General features: G+C 30.5%; 1 protein-coding gene across 2 annotated transcripts in view; it reads left to right on the top strand.

The window, feature by feature from the left end:
- Positions 1-1,564: 1,564 nt before the first annotated feature.
- LOC122630445 (mucin-3A) overlaps positions 1,565-18,825 on the top strand; it is an 87,941-nt gene continuing 70,680 nt past the window's right edge. For both annotated transcript variants that reach the window (XM_043814938.1, XM_043814937.1), the window contains exon 1: positions 1,565-1,976. The gene's annotated coding sequence lies outside the window, so the exon portion shown is untranslated. The remainder of the gene's footprint in view (positions 1,977-18,825) is intronic.

Genomic DNA, 18,825 nt, shown 5'->3' with positions numbered 1-18,825 from the left:
GCTTCCGTCGTGATCACGTCGGCCTCTCTTTACCTTGCCTAATCTATCAATAATTTAAGTAATTTAAGATATCAAGAGAGAGAGAGAGAGAGAGAGAGAGAGAGAGAGAGAGAGAGAGAGAGAGTGAGAGAGAGATTAACAGATTTGCATTTCGACGGATTACAGTCTTGTAATTAATGTGATCGCGGATCTTGATTTCGCATAGTTTAATTTCGTCATTTTCTCGATCATAAATTTCGAGATCGATTGCGTTGTACGAATTTCAAAGAATAGATTTTTAGTAGTTTGTAGTAGTTATTGGAATAGAGCAGAGCGAATTTATTTATCGCGTATCGAAGTTGCATCGAGAAATAAGATACGCGTGTGTTAGGATTCACGTTGGATAGTGCCATGAAAGATCGCCTACTGCTGTGTTACCTCAGATTCGAAAGAGAGAAAGGAATGGGATGCGACCTTTCTTAATCCAGATATCTTCTCGTTCAGTTCGTTCGTTCACTCGTTCGTTCGTTTGCCAGCTTGTCCGTTTCGAATTGCACGGAAGATAAAATTTGTCTTTCTATCGATGCAATATTCGTGTCATCATTTTATTTCATCTCATATAATTTTTATATGGTAATCTACAAGATTTATTATTTATTTCGATACGAAGATGAATTTCACGTAAATGTAATTTAAATTAACAGTCCAATACACATTTATGAGCTCATTTATTATTAATATACACATGGGTATTATATATTATAAGTTTGCAGAACATAGATATTATTATTTATCAAGTTGACATAACATAGATATATTAATTATGTATTATAAGTTAGCATAACATCATTATCTACTATTATTTATCTTGTTATAATATAGATACTATTATGTATTATAAATTAATATAACACAGATAATATTATGTATCATAAGTATCATTAGTAATATCTAACATAGGTATATCATATACAATGACAATTTTCGCATAAAATATAATTATTAAAAGTGAGAAATCAATACTTATATATATGAAACATAATTATACATTTACATCGAAAAAATTTTGCGATATAAAACAAATAAATACTTATCCAAAGTTTCGATATAAATAAGCATTGATACGAACCTTTACATAAGTACTCATAGAATCAATCGTAGAAATACATATAAAGAAATAAAACATAAAAGAATTACATAAAAGAGCTTCAAAGAATTATATATACATATACCGTTGGACTATGATTTAAGGAAGAATCGGTGACAAACGAGGAAAGGAAAAAGTTACTTTGCGGGTACTCATGGATTTGAGAGAAGAAAATAAGGAACTTCGATGTAAAGAAGAAGGTGTGAAAAGAGTGAGAGAAGAGTGAGAGGAAGAGTTTGAGAGTGAGCGAAAGAAAGATAGACCGAGAGAGAGAGAGAGAAAAAGAGAGGACGAATAGCGAATGAAACGAGAGAAAGAGAGAGCGAGAGCGAGAGCGAGTAGTGAATAAAAAGAGAGAAAGAGAAAGAAGAAATGTAAAGTTGAAAGAGGTAGAGAGAGAGAGAGAGAGAGAGAGAAAGAGGATATAGGAAGGGGTAGGATTGCGCGCAAGGGCGACAGCGCTGGCAGATGGCATTGTGGTGGGGGTAGTCAGTTCTCTCATAGCATGAGGTTTACACGCTGCCTCGAGGACTCGTCAGTATCGCGACGCGATTCATCCGCGATGTTTACTATTCGATCTCTTCGACTTTTGCGTGTAACATCGTAAAAGTCGCCACGTGATAGAATCGTACGAGAAGAGTTTAATAAAAAGAAACGTGTCGACGATATAACAGGATATTTTATCGATTATTTTACATTGGTGCGTTTCCTTTTTTCTTTTTCTTTTTTACATTCTTTTCTTGCACATCCGAGAAGAAACTCCGAGGCTTTCCCATCTACCCGTAAACACCGGGTAACCTCTTCGACCTTTCTCTTTCTTCAGGGTAAAATATCTTGGTTAATCATTTACGTGAGTATACAATTTTTATATTGTTATTATTATTATTATAATAATTATTATTATTTTTTATTTTCTCTTTATTTTGCAATTTACTCAGTAGTTTGAGAATTTCTTTAGTTCGTGTAAGAATTCGATCAGGAAAGAAGATTGAACCTAAATGGCGCGAAGCAAGATGCTTCAAACGCTCTTCTCGTATCCTTCGTGATATTATTACTCTTATTAATATTCTCTTTGACGTCGTGTAGAACTTATATTAAGAATGTGTATAATATTATAACTTAGATTATTACTAGAATAGTTTGATGTAAAGTTTGAATATATTTTCTACGTTAACGCTCGTCAAGTTTACGTCCTTTGTTATATTTCGTATTATAACGAACAGTCTCTCTCTTTCTCTCTCTCTCTCTCTCTCTTTGTTGTAATAAACTTTGCCTCCGGTAGGTGGTGCGTCCTACGAATATTTGAAAGTTTATACGTAGTAATATTTAATAAGTATTTTGCATTGTTGCGGGTTGTGTAGTAGTAACGGTGTGGATATTTTATTGCGTCGATCAACTATCTCATATTTTTTGAAACTATGAAAGAAGTAATTTTGTTCTACGATAAGTAAATGAGTTTTATCATAAATTCTTAATTATATTAGTAGTTATATTCGTCTAAGTTCATCGCTGAGTGCTTAGATTTTACCGAATTTATGGTCACCGTTGTCGTTCGCCTTGTTTTCCTATTTAATTATATAATGTAGCGCAGAAACTCAAGAAAAAGGTTAGTTCGAAAACATTATTACCGCATGAACTTTTCTTGTTTGAAACTGTACGTCGTCATCGTTATACGACGTTAAATATGTATCAACATAACCTAGCCTTAGTAACAACGCGTTTTACGCGTCTACCTACGATCAAGAACGAATACCAATTAAACGATTCGCTCATTCATAAAACAAGAGAGAAAATATCACATATTGTATGTATGCATACAGTGTTCTTGACTTATGGTATTATTTTTTTTATTATCATTATTAATTAATTAATTACTTTATTTATTTCTTCACATTGTATTTTTTTTTGAAATTATTCTGTTTGGTATAATTAAAACAATATATTATTTAAGTAAAGAAATACCTAGCGTAGAAGGATAGTTGACTTCTATTTGATACTTGTAACTAACATATAAACTTACCTAAAAAGTTTTAAATTGAAGTCTGAGAATTCCACGACTCTGTAAGTCGACTTTTGTCTGTCTTTGCTACTCGTATCTATCTAATACAGCTTGAAAGGTAAAACTTGATGATACAATTGTGTTCTGGATATTCTTAAAGATCATTAATACGTTTTACGAACTTTACCGTATAAATAAACTTAATCGTATCGCATATACATATATATATATTTTTTTTTTTGTTTTATCTATGTACAAATGTATTACAATTTTAGTGAATATCTTATCTTATATATATAGATAAGAAAAATTGATTAACATTGATCATATTTTATATATTTTATATATTATATACTTTGCTATATATCAAATATATAATTGCAGCTATATATTTTATGTACATATCTGTAATGTATATATCCCTCAAATGTAAAATGTATTTTTTACTACTTGTTACGATCGAAAAAGTTAAAAAATGTGCTGATATAGAGATTACAAGAAAAAGAAAAAAATTGAATAAAGAGATATATTTTAAGGTTCCTGACGGCGATGTTTCGAAGAGATTATACACATAACATTATAACTCGACGTTACCACTGTCTTTTTATTTTCTATTTTCTTTTTTTTTTCTCCTTATCTTTCTCTTTCTCTATTTCTCTTTTTCTCGACGAAAGAAGGCAGGGCCCTCTGTACCGTAAACTTTACGTTTAGCCGAGTTGACAAACTTGCCGAAGTTGTATTTTTGCCACTATGTTCGTGCCGGAAATACGGTATTTCGTGTTCTCGATTCTCTAATATACGCTTGAACTTTGACACCCTACGAAACCCGTCAAACTTTCTCCTTCTAAAATAATTCTTTTTGTACTTCGTGCGTGTATATATATATATATATATATATATATATATATATATATGTATGATACGTTTGAAAAATCATTTCCATTTCATTAGTTTCAATGAAACGTTAGTAATCGTTTTCATTTCGTCAAAATCTCATTTAATTTTGATAAATAAATATCTTTATCGTTAATAGGATTAATTTCTATAAATCGTATATACATATATAGTGTACATATATGGTATAGATGTTTGATCTGAATTAGTTAACGATCGAACGTGGCCACATACCATTTATGTTCTCGCTGATGTTCGCAAACCTGGAAATAGAGCGTATATATACATATATATATATATATACACATGTTACACACACACACACACACGTGACATATTTGGTTGCTTAAATTATTCGTAATTGAGTAGTGCGTTTATATAGGATGAACCAAAAGTTTCTACGCTTGTAGTTTCACAATCTGAACAAAGAGAGAGTAAGGAAGAATAGGAATAATATTAGCCTAAGATCTCTCGAAAAAGATTATGGCCATTACCGTACTCTTTTTCGATACCAGATCATTTAGGTGATTTTAAAAGTTATTTAACAATTTTTAAATCACCCTATATAAGAGCCTTCTATAACGACGTACATCTATCATATTCCGGTATCTACTTAGTATCGATTAATCGATTTAAACGTATTTTTACAAAATATTTAACGATTACCAAAGCATATTAACTCAATTAATTTAACAAGAATATAAAAATTTCTATATTTTTATTTTAATCGTTAGGAGTTGATGGTTAACGTGAGATAATTAAAAATTAATTAGTTAAGTTGAATTAACGTGTTTCAAAATTGGATAGATGCGATGATTTAGTTTACTTAAAAAATTTTGTATTCTCGATATGTTAATATTTATTTTTCGTAATATATTTCGTATCGAAGCATTTTAAAGGGGAATGTCTGACATCATATTGACCTGCACTACTAGCTTTTAAAGCGCATTTCACCGATCGGAAAACGATACGGCTATTGAATCGAAAGATAATATTGTATATCATTAATTATATAAGATATATATTGTAACTTTTAAATATTTTTTATCGCTATAGATAATTTTCCAATCAATTTTTATCTGATTGAAATATACGAAGAAATTTAAAATGCAGTTTTATCGTCTTTGAAGAGGATCGTAAAAAATATTGAAATATTTTGTATCTCGTTTCAGAGACAATTTTTTTAAATGTACGTATCTTTCACCAAGAATAGAGAAATGTCAACGGAGTAATTCGATTGGAAATTTCATTTAATTTTAGAAATCTCTTTAAAAAGAAAGAAAGTCTTTACGTTCGTGGTGAGCGAGCAAAAGAAGAAATTGTAATTTGAAATGTTCATCGCGTCGCTTTAATATTTAACGTTTTCCAAGATTTTTAGATCTTTTTTCTGAAATTTTTCTCTCTCTTTTCTCTTTCTCGTAATTTTAAATTCGTTATTTCAGTTCGTGCACGAAAAGAGGATAAAAGTCCGGATGATTATACACATATTATACATACGTCGCGAATAAAATTTTTTTTTCCTTTTCTTCTCTTCTCTTTTCTTTTCTCATTTTGTTCTTTAGTTCCTGTAGTTTCTTTCTTTTTTTTTTTCTTTTTCTTCTGGAGAAGCAGGTACACGCCAAATCTTCGTTAGTAGAGAGATATATATACGCGATATCGTAATTTATGTGTGTATTTGTGTATGTGCGAGTATACCAGAATATCGTGACAAGGAAATAAATTTGCGTTGGGTTATAAACGACCAGAGTTGCTTCGTTTCCCAGCAGGAGATTCTGTATTATAATACGAGATTCGTACAAATTAGTATCAGTCGATTCCTCATTGCGGAAATTTATTTTATTTCCGATGCAAACCTTCGATATCCTATGAGAGAGAAAGAGAGAGAACGATGGAAGATCTTGAATCTTTTATTTCTCTTAGCATTAGTCGATTTTATCTTCCTGATTACGAATTTATAATATTAAATCTATTTCATGTTATTCATTCACGAAATAATCGATTTAAAATGTTTTCATAGAAATAAATAAATAAACTATGATATGCGGAATTATCTATGAAGAATTAAGTATAAATTATTATAATAGGAATAAATAAATTATGATATAGGTATATTAAAAAATATATGTATCCGTATAGGAACGGTTTTAATATAGATAAATTATGATGTTGATATAACGTATATATAGTATAAATATATTATTATGCGTATGAGTAGAGAGATTCTATGTGATGTAACAAACAAAAAAAAAAAGAAACAAAGAATCAATTACTCTTTTTTTGGGGGAGAACTTTTTAGTCTACTGTTTTTGAATTTTTTATTTATAGATTACAAAACCACAAGTCGAGAAATCTTTTTGTTCGTCATCGGAAAAAAAAAGATTAGCCTGAAAAGTCGCGTGAAAAGGAGTAATCGATTTAAAAAATTATTTAAAAACTTTTAACTCGACTTGAATACAATGATTTCATTTCTCGCGAATATTGTACATGAACATGTACATATGTACTTATATATAAAAGCTGAGGGTATTGTTAACTTCGACTTTCGCGTGAAAACGGATAATCATAGTCCAATATTTCAGTAAAGGACTACTTCCGAATTCATCGCGCTTAAGCTGCGAATACGATGCAAAATGTCGAAAGTTTGAAATTCAATGGTCGAACAGGTTTTGTTCGTATCTTTTGTGCGTTGTATGGGCCTTTCAATTCGTTTTTACCTTGATCGACGTATCTACTTCGTAAGTAACTACACACTTTCGAATATTTTAGATCAAGGGAGAGTATATTCTTAATTAACGACGTCACACGTTCACGTTGATTGATCTAGAAAAGATGATGAATAATATACGAAGAATGAAATAATATAATATATAATATAACGAGAGAAAGTGATCGATTGTAAACTCTAATAGCAATAGATATTTACACAACTATATTTATTTTTATTTTTTAAGAGGCCCAATTCAACGCATAGCTATCTCAATCTTTCAGGCCTTCAATTTCTATTCATTTTATATAACGCACGTAGGCACACTCATAGATCTATATTCGTTAAATCTTATTACGTCGCATCGTTACAAAAATAATATTATTATTTTATATTCGAATATTAATATTTACTACCAATATGTATAAATTCGAATTTATCGTAACGACGATAGTATATCAATAATATTACAAATTTTACATATTGGATAATATTTATTTAGTTTAGGTCACACAGGAATAAACATTATTATCAATAAGAGAAAGGAAAGATACTAGAAAGAAGAAAAACAAGTATTATTATTGTTGAAAATCTCGTGCAAGTATCTCTCGAGACGTGCCACGATTAATTTCGCAATCAGATACCTATAATCATTGTCATTATAATTATCACTATCGTTATCGAAAATATATATCGCATATAGACAATTTTCACGTTGATATATACCGTTAGTTAGACAATAAATTCTGCTTTAAACTCTCTCGTGTACTTTGTTGTTTGCGTTCGAGCTCGATTCTTTTATTCTTTTTTTATTTATTTTTCTTTTTTTAAACGATTTCATCGAGCTCGTGTACGGGAGGAAAAGAAAGGTGTTCCGTTATAAAGAAGAAAATGAAAGAGAGAAAGAGAGAGAAATGACGAAGTTCACGTAATTATAATCCCAAGGTGGGTCGAACTTGGTGAGGAGAGGAGGCCAACGTTAATTAATCGTGGCTCCCGCGTTCTCGTTAATTCCCACTCTCTCACTCGCAGAATTGTTGTGTTGAATCGACAGAAAGAGAGAGAGAAAGAGAGAGAGAGAGTGAAAGACAGAGAAAAAGAAAGAGATCGAGAGAGAAAAAGAGAGAGAGAGAGAAGTCTATGGACAACAACGGAGACACACGGTCGACGACGACTGTTAGGCAATTCGTCCGCTTTTTAATGAAATGCGTACGACCCATTTTTTATCTCTCCCAAGGTACGAAAGTACGAGATGCCGATTGATATCGAAGTGACTCCTTTGCCTTCACCGAATCCTCGCTATAGTAGCAAGACCATGACGCAAAACTACGTCCCACGATCCCATCTACGATGGCTAGAAAAAGATGTAATCGTTATTGACGTTTTGCAAAATGTAAGAGCGTTAACTATTTCGACGTTACATCGATAATGCGTTTTGAAGTCAATGATCTTTTTTTTTTTCTTTTCCCTCCAAAAAGTTTTGTTCCTTTAATTTTCGAGAGAGTGTACTAATGAATACGATTTTGTTTCGTTTTAGTTAAGTATTGTGAAAAAATTGGTTTTATCATAAACAGAGAGAGAGAGAGAGATAGAGTATAAAATTTTGTTGAAAGCTTTTTGACAATTTGTTCGATAGATCGAATAGATTGCGTAAACACTATTCCATTTAATTATAACATCGTCGAACGTTTTATATATTATCGATACCATGAGATTGGTAAGAATTAAAAAGCAAAACTATGTTATTACCACTTAAGTTAAAGTGTTTTCTCCTGCTATATATGTACAGAAAAATATCAGTGTGCACTCGTTATACTTATACTGACAAGAGTTTTTGCCAGGAGCAATCACTTTTCTCGTAGGTATCTCCTACATCACCAAAACCAGTTTTTAAGTGGCGCTTACGACTACGCTTACCGACTTCTCATTATCGTTTTATGTAATATAGAGCATTCAAATGATAAAAACGATTCGGAATTTCAAGGACATTTTTTAAATATTAATTGGAATCGTGTAAAAAATTTTTTCCGAACAAGAAATAATTCTTCTTTTCGTTTTTTCTAATTTAATCATAAGTAATCTTTATATATTACGATACGTAAAAAAGAAACAAGGTGTTTGAAATATTTTTCAATTTTTACGTAATACAAGTAGCAAATGAATTGTAATTTATTTTTAAATATTCGAGTGAGAGATAATTAATTGATTTTTCAATATTTGCTTCAACAACATAAAAAAATCAGGACTTAAACAATTTTAATACTTTGATCTATAATAGGACTAAAGAATTTTTATTCACACACACGCATATATATATACAAGGAAACTTCAATAAATCGAAGAATCAATTACGTACAAAACCGAATATATGCGAGACGTTTATTATGCGAAATAGCCAGATGTTGTTAGGTGGATATCGTTTATAGCGAGCTAACGAGCATGCTACGAGTGTTCTTGACACTTTCGAACCTTCGAAAGAGGGTAGGGACCAGGGACACGAAAATATTGTCCATTGACAATGAGACTCAATCTCGATAACTTTAATTCTTGAGTTAACTTTTAAAAGAGTTTACTTATGTAATCGGTTCGTTCTCAAACGTGTCCACCGCTAGATTATTTTCAGAGAATATTTATTAACCCACTTCTTACTTTATTTTATTTAAAAGTGTTAAATAATCACTCAGGTAACAAGATATAAAAAGTCGCGAGAAAAGGAGAGAAAAAGAAAGAAAGAGAAATATGAAAAATTACAAATATCTTTTATACATTAAAAGTCCAATGTTTCTGCTGTTCTTTCTTTGAAAGTATAGTAAAAAGTATTCTGAACATTTTTACGGTATTGCATAGCGAGCAGCAGTGTATCCTTGAAAACGAATATATCTTCATTTTCGAGAAATAACTTTTACCGCAAGATAGTATTTAACACGATCTAGAAATATTCAGGTGTTATATTATAATTAAATAAAAATCGTTAAAAATAATTAAACGAGACTGCTTAAAAAATTAATTTACTATGTGGGAAGGGATGAAAGTTTATAGAATGCGTGTTGCGTGCGTGTGTGTTCAATTGCGAGAGTTATTTTTTTTTTCTTATCGTTGGATGCAATTTTTCGAACTAGAATTTTGAAATTTTTTTATAAATACGTGTATACGTATATAGGTATTTACGTGTGTGTGTGTGTGTGTATACCCGCTAGCGAAGTAAAATTTAATTACATTTATGATAAACGGGATTACGAAGGGAACGTTTTAATTGGCAATTGTGACAATCACGATTCACGCGTAAGTCAATTTGAAGTTGTATTGAGGTCCATCAAGTAATACGATTAAAATTATCGAACGTTGATTAACACGATGATGCGGTAGAGTTTAGAAACATTTTCAATGATACTTCGATTGTCATGGTATTCAACGTGTTATCGCCATTTAATCCTTAATCGGATTAAGGAGTCATCAAGGTTTATTATATATAATTGATGATACATAAGCACATACACAGACACATATTACCACGTTGAATTAATGACAGGACGATCGATAATCGTTCATTATCGCTTATGTACGATAATTAATTCAATTAACACGTTCAAATGATTTTTTTTTTTTTTTTTTTTTACTTAATAAATATGCAGGTATACAAATTCGTGAAATTTTTAATATCAAATTTGTCAAAGTATGAAATATTATTATTATTATTTGAATGTGTTAATTATGAGTAGGTGCCAGATGTCTAAGTAATATATTATTTTTTTATAATGTGTATGGTAAAAGTGATATATTTTTTAACATCTTTTAAACAATTCAGATCACTTTCGTAATCACTGGCTCATATGTGAGCACGTAGGAATTTTATTCGATCGTAATTTTATAATAAATTAATTTATCGGTTTAATCCTTGAATTATTAACCGGAAAAGAGAAATGGTTTAATTAAAGAAAATATTATTACTTTCGATTATTATTATCTTTTTTGATCATTCATTAATTTGATCCGAAGCTATGTATTTTCATTCATATATTTTTATATTTTGAATGGAAACCAATTTCGTATACATACACGTTTATCAATCAAATATTTACTCGGTCAACAGATTAAAATGTATCGGATTGGTCGATAAGTACTGTCAGAATTTTTAGTAATTTATATTCAAATAAATATTGGTATTTTTTACTGAAAATATTTAGTATGTTATATATAAATAAATAACACTATTGTATTTTATATTGAAAAAAATGTTTATTGTATTCTATTCAAACAAATAACATATTACAGTGTATTTTGTTTAATAAAATACTTTTTAATATCCAATTAAATAACACCAGTATTTTATATATCGAAAATTTCGACATTATTTAATCGTCAATCCGATATATGCAAACCTTTAGTTATTTATTATAATTTCATGTAACAAAATGATGACAATATAATTTTTATATTATTTTCATTTTAATATACTATTTTATATTCATTTTAATATACATTTTAATATGCATCAGATAATTAATATAATATATATATATTCTCTTTTTTTAAAACATTTCTAAGAAAAAAAATAGATCATGTATTAAAAGACTAAACGATTCTTTTCCGATCGATATTTAATTCGAGTTTACATTTATATTTCGAATCGAAATATATTCCATACATATGTATACCAACATATAATACGATCGAAAATCTACTCGCATACGTTAACAAATTAAATATATTATACTATATATGGAACACTTTAGTTTTCCATTAAGTCTCATACGGCAAAATGATGATGGTAATATAATTTTTATATCACTTCCACTTAAACGTAGATACGTCAATTATTATATTATATAATTTTCTTTTTTCCTTTCGAAACGTTTATAAAGAAGAAGGGAAAAAAGAACGGACTATAAATAAATAAACAAATAAATCATGTATTAAAAGATTAAACAATACTTTTCCGATCGACGTTTAATTCGTGATTCTGTCGCGTGTATTTTATAGAGTTTCGTTCAAATTCCGACAAAATTTCCGTGGTATAACAAAGGGAGAGCAAGAGCGAGAGAGAGAGAGAGAGAGAGAGAGAGAGAGAGAGAGAGAGAGAGAAATAGAGAGAGAGAGAGAGATGGAGGGACTACAGAGAGACTATAGAAATAGAGAGAATCGCGAAGGGATGGTGGGAGGTAGAGGTGGTGAAGGGTAGGGAGGGGGAGGTGGAGATAGACGAGAGTAGGAAAGAGGGGTAGCAGGAGGAGGAGCAGGGATCGTTGGTGCGATCGTAGATTTTCGAAAGCGGTTCGATTTAACAAAATTTACGCGGCAGGTTTGGTGGTGCGGTGGCTTGTATCGACCGCGCGCGCATTCGCCATACACACGTATATTTTCAGTAGTTTTGCTAGAGCGCATGCCTCGTCTCATCTCGTTTCGTTTCGTCTCGTCTCGTTTCGTCTCGTCTCGTCTCGTCTCGTCTCGTTTTGTCTCGTTTCGTCACCTACAATGAGAGCGAATGAGAAACGACGCATAAATTTTCGCCATTTTCGGATGATTCGTACTAAACAAAAGTCAAATAAATACATCCCCCATGAAATATCGATCCTTTCGAAAATTTCGCGAGTCTGTCGGTCGATCATCCTTTTTTTTTCTCTTTTATGTTTCGTTTTGCTTTTTTTTTCTTTTATTTTTTCAATTCTCTTTTTGTTCCTTTTTTTTTTGTTATCCTCTGTCTGTTCCTTTTTTTTTTATGTTTTAACTTTTATAATTGAACAAAGGTAGAAGAAAGATCGTAAATTTAAAAAAATTAATTCGAAAATTTAATCATCGTTAATACGGGACTCGTTATACTTGATAAATATTTTTGTAATTTGCTCGATCAAAATTTCGTTAATTGATCGATTAAATGTGCATAGGTAATTAAACATCGTAGTGAGTAATTCAAGATGGAAAAGCATCTTTCATTTTCCCAGTCGAATATCATGGTTAAATGTTATGGAAATTATTAGGGGAGGGAGAGAGGTTGTTAGAAAGGAACTTTGACTTGAAGTATATAGTAAGTATTCAGTAGGGAAGATCCCTTTTAAAGCCCTACCAAAGTACTGTCGTATAAATTCCCTTTGGTAAACCATCTTTGGTCGTGTAAGTTTTACTTAAAGTATTTCCTATGATTCCGAATAGATATGTACTTTCTTTATAGACATTTTGTACGTTTTATACACACACACAAATATATAGATCGCTTCTTCGCATATCGAATTTTTGTGAAATCGTCAGACTCTGTTCTAATTTTAACTATTCGTTGCAATTCATGCTCTCAAGAGAGTGAAAGACTGTATGAAAAAGAGAAAGAGAAAGAGAAAGAGAAAGAGAAATAGAGAGAACCTATACCAATGCTTCGTTACCCAATTGAAGTTTTTCATCGAATGATTTTCTTTTGCACGAAGCTCCATTCCATGAATATATATATATGTATATATAGGTGAATCTACTATCTGGAAATATTCAAGAAAAGCAAACCTTCCGATCGTGTAACGAAGGTTATCTTTTTTAAAGAGAAGTTTAAAAGAGAGAATTCCTAAACTCTTTGTGATATGAAAAGAAAATTTTTCAACGAGAAATTCTTGTCGTTATGAATGTTCAAACATCGTTTTCCATAAATCGAAATAAAAGAAATGTTTCATTTATTGATATAATAGGAATGAACAGAATTTACATTAAAAGTGAAATTTCGTTTCTTTAAAAAAGAAAAGAAAAATTATATGACATTATCCGATTGTCTTATATCTTTTTGATTATTTATTACTATTTATACAAAAAGATAGAATTATTTTTAATACAACGTCTAATACGGTGTAAATCGTTTAGGTTGCTTGTGAATTCGATCCTAACGTTTGATAAAACGAAGAAGATCTCTTTTTAGAAATCTTGTTTAATAAAATAAAAATAAATAGTAAAAACAAAAATGAAATTAAAAATAATATCATATACCCAGATACGATGTAATCTAAAATTCTTTTTGAAAGATTTCAATGGAGTTTTTCAAAGAGAAAATAGTGGATCGCTATATCACAAGTAGTTCCTTTTACAAGATACAGAAGGTAATCGTTCAAAGTGATCACGATAAGGATGACGGTGAAGCAAGAAAGGTTCGTGCTTAATCCAAGAGAAGCGACTGAGGTTGATCCAAAGGGAGAGTAAGACGCAACCCTGTATACAAGACTATTGCATGTATTTGTGTGTGTGTGTATTATATATATTGTGTATATATATATATATATATTACATATCATATACATATATGTATATATCTATATTGCGTGCGCACGCGCATGTGTGTGTGTCTACCTACTAAGATAGCAATCTCACATTTTGTTCTCCCGATGGCTCACTACTTCTGGAATCGTAAACCGTCGCATCACGTTGTGTCTGTGTCTGTGTCTGTGTGTGTGTCTGTATATATATATATATATATATATACACACATACAGTCAGTCTGGAAATGTCCTAATTGCCGCCATGTTTCCCTAACAATGGTAAACCGCTGACATTTCGACGATTTTCCAAATGGAAGAACACACGAAGATTGAGATAGATGGATGGATGAATGGATGGATGGATGGATGGATGGATGGATGGATGGATGGATGGATGGATGGATGGATGGATGAATGGATGGAATGGATGGATGGATATATAAATGGGATACATAGGATAAGATAGATCATTTATATCTCGATTGTGAGCTTATATAAGACGCAATATTGTACGATCTCACAAAGGATCGTATAAAATTTATTGTTGATGTTATTATTAATATATCGGCCTGAATATTATTTTCTCTTATTTTTATATAAAAATATAAAATTTTTTTTTCTTAAATTGATTGTCGACGTAATTATTGTCTCGATTAATTATTTTAATAATTATATATATATATGCATAGGATAGGCGAAAAGTTTTTTGGCAGATTCGAAAGTTTTTAAGAGGATGTTTAAAAATTACTCAATCGTTCTCTGCTATGAAATTTTTTCAGCTACTTTTATTCTTTTTTGACGTCTTTTTATTTATTTTTTTTTTTTATCTAGTTGAGTCCCTATAAGCTTAGCTTTTGCGGATTTACAAAAGTTGAAGTAGTTGAAAAGAAAATTAACGTGAAAGGTCTCACGAAAAGGAGTAGTTGATTTTTTTTTATTTTTTTATTTTATTTTATTTTTAATACAAACCAAGGAAGTTTTGGAACCAACTTGTATTTCAAATGAAGTAAAAGAATTAGAGATAAGCATTTTAATAATTTCAATTAAATAATAACAAAAAGTTTAATTAATTAAATGGAGGTGTAGAGAAGGATAGAGATAGAAACATATAGAGATAGAAATAGAAAGAAAGAGAGAGAGAGAGAGAGAGAGAGAGAGAGAGAGAGAGAGAGAGAGAGAGAGATCACAGGGAAGAAAGTCAAGGAGTATGAAGGGTAGGGTAAAATCTGGTTGGAAACATCGTCGATGAGATGGAGAGGATTGATTGCTCGTTTGAAAGATAGCTATATCTCTGATCCTATGCTTTAGATCCTTTTTGCTATGTATATATATGTATCTCTCTCTCTCTCTCTCTCTCTCTCTCTCTCTCTCTCTCTCTCTCTCTCTCTCTCTCTCTCTCTCAATCTATAAGATTCAATTTGCTCTTCCTGGTCGTCTCTTCCTTTCTCTCAATTTTAACTCGTAGATATAATATATTGATGCATCAACGATGAAGGAACGATCTATTGCGTTTTCTCTATTTGCATGAATTATACTTCCTTTACTATATATATTCAGTACACCTATTCATAGAATGCAATGTATATGCATATGTAGATACATGCACGAAGAGTATTAGAATAATACATTGTGTATTATGTAAAATTTTTAACAGCAATTTTGTGTTATTTATTGAAAGTGAAATTTCTATTATCTTACGTAACATCTCTGGTACACACACATATATATATCTAATAGTTAATTATAGAGTACAAAATTGGCTTTCTATTACAAGCTTTGAAATATACATATATATATTATATAATAGATAATATGCTATCTATTATTTAGATAATATACTAACACAAAAGATCCGTTGAATATTAATTTTATGATTAGATATATCATATTAATTAATTTTCAAGCGAATAATTAATAATCGGTATCAAAGGTTTCCGTTCGTTAAAAAATTGTTTTCTTTTTTTTTCTTTCTTTTTTTTTTCTTTATTACTATTTTTACTCGAGGTGAACTCAAAAGATGGGAGAAAGATAATAATAATAAAAAAAAAAATGAAGAGAAGAAAAATGATATGTTTTAGTAACTTTAAATATCCTATGTATCGTCTATACTATGTACATACATTTATACTATGTGCTATATATATATATATATATATATATATATATATATATGTATATACATATATACACGCTCGAATTAAATTGAAGATGTAGCCTAGCGGCGAATTTCATGAATTTCTGAACGATGCACGCAGAATAAGACGTTTGACTTGCACTCTGGGAGTGCCTTACAACCTTGTCGGAAAATCGTTCACCTTTCTTAGAATACGTTTTTCCCGAGCATAAACGTAGGTATGCATATATAGTATGTATGCATGTCGGTAGGTACGTAAGCACTTACTTATATGCTATTCGAAGATTCCTTCTCGTTTAAGCATCTTGGTAAATAAGAATCGATAAAGAGATGCAATACGGTTTCATTGAGAAAAAATTTTCTTTTCATATTTTAAATAGATATTTCGATAGTAACTTTGTCATAAATTTACCTCCTTTTTTGTTCTTTTTCTCTTTCTTTCATAATAAATTTATAAGAGATTAATTTTCTTTATTTAAAGTATAACACGAAATAAACAAATAGCGTTTACCAATCAGCTGATACGTATCTTTGTATTTCGTTTATCTTTTATATCTTCATTATTTTCTATTTTAATACATTGATCTAATTACTTCTCAAAAGATATAAAAAAAAAAAAAGAGAGAGAAAAGATTAAAAAAAGAGAAGCATAAGGAAATACGTTTATTAATCAACTTTATTTATTACACATAAACGTAATAGGTATAATAAGTATATTACATATATAAAAAATATATACGCATTCAATGTAGAACACGAAATAAAGGGAAACCCTTTCTCGATTGCTTGCTTTCGTTTTATCAGCCTGTTCAGTAGGAAAACTCGACAGGGCCGGCCTCGTTTCTGCTCATGGTCCTTTGTTTTTCTTTATAATCCGAGTTTTATCTCCTCCCTCCCTCTCTTCCTCTCTTTCTCTCTTTTTCCTTTTCTCTCTTTCTCTACCTCTCGTTGTTGTCGTTTTGTAATCGTTATCTCGTCCGAACGATCCTGCTCTCCTGGATGAACGAACGATTCAAAGAGCACACATTGTTAAACTGTTTGCTTGCTTTGACCTAACGCGTTCGTCGACATTATCGTGATGCTTAATAACGTTCGTTCGTTCGTTCGTTCGTTCGTTCGTTCGTTTGTTTGTTTGTTTGTTTGTTTGTAATATTCGCTGGTATATTAAACGTGACATCGTGCGAATCGTATTAATAATTCTCGCACTATTAAAGTTTCATAAGTCTTTAGGTCAACGCTCATGGCGAATGAAATACGTTTACGTTTGAATTAGTTAAGCTATTGGGAACATTGATCACACACGTCCCTTTAAACGTATTTAGTACTTTTTTCCTTTCAATAACACGAGTTCCGAGATTCCACCAATTTATTATTTTATTTTGTAGAGTATCGATTATTAATAATAGAAGGGGTGGATCGAGAGTTCTGTAAGATATTAATATTCGGTCTATTCTTTTTCGAGATTTTTTAGGCTGATTTTTTTTTCCTTTTTTTTTTAGATTTCAAAATCACAAATACGGCCTTGTAACAATCTTTCTGATAGTAATATTAATACTATATTTTATAAATCTTATCGGGATAAAAATTAAATAATTTAATAATCCTCTCAAAAATAGTTTAAATCTAAATTAAAAAATAAATCTGTGTTATGATTAGAAAACTAATAATCGTAGAGTATAATTTTTGTTTTCTTTCACTAAATATTTAATATAAATTAGATGGGAAAAGTTTATAGATTTTTTTTTTCTTTTTCTTACGAGGGAAACTAAATTTTCCTTCGACGCATTCACTTCGTATTTCTTGTTCTTATTTTTGATAGATTTGGAAATTCGAGAAAGATGACCCTTTTTCTCTCTACCTTTTCCGATTTGTGCTGTGACAGCATCGATATGCATGTATAGATAAGTATATACAGATGCATACATATATTTTTTTCGAAATCGAAAAGACGGTCTTATTCGAAACGTGCACACGTGATATGTATATCTATATATGTGTTGGTCGACTTGGGATGTCCTTTCGCAAGGAGTCACGCTTTTCGTGATGTGCCATACGTGACTACGAAAATAAACCTTGGAGTCTTTGTATGGATTTTCTTCCTGCATAATTCATCCATTAAACGAGACAAATCGCTGAGATTTCGTCCGTGAATATATATGATTTTTATTCATCGATAGATCGAAATTTGATAGATCACTTATTCAACTATTTTTTTCTTCATATTTTTTATTTTCTCAAGGACTATCGTTTCATGCTAATTTGAAGAAATACCTTCTCGAACGAATTATCGAGACCTTTATGTGGAATTTTTTTCGCACAATTTAAAATATGATTTACAGCGACAATAATAATACAGAGTTGGCCAAGAGTTCTCAAACGATTTTAAAACTCAAATATTCTTTTTCGAGATTTTTCAGGATTTTTAATGAAAAGAAAAATTAGTTTGAAAAATGTGAAAAAAGAGTAATTGATTTTTAAAATCCATCTATGAATTTTTGATCCATCCTGTGTAATATAATAACGTAATGTGTATAATAATATATAATATAATAATAACGAGAGGGAGAAAGAGTGAAAGAGATATTTACGAAAATGGAAATAATGGTGATAACTAGTTTGTACGTTGTATGCGCGCACGTGTGTTTGCTAGAGGAGATGAAATAGAACATAAAAGGTGGCATTTTTTGAAAACTCCTTTTCGACGGCATTTCGAAATAGAGTTTACAAAACTATCGCGTTCGACTA

Source organism: Vespula pensylvanica, chromosome 7 (assembly GCF_014466175.1).
Source record: "Vespula pensylvanica isolate Volc-1 chromosome 7, ASM1446617v1, whole genome shotgun sequence".
Lineage (NCBI taxonomy): Eukaryota > Metazoa > Arthropoda > Insecta > Hymenoptera > Vespidae > Vespula > Vespula pensylvanica.
This window is presented reverse-complemented; position numbering and strand designations above follow the sequence as displayed.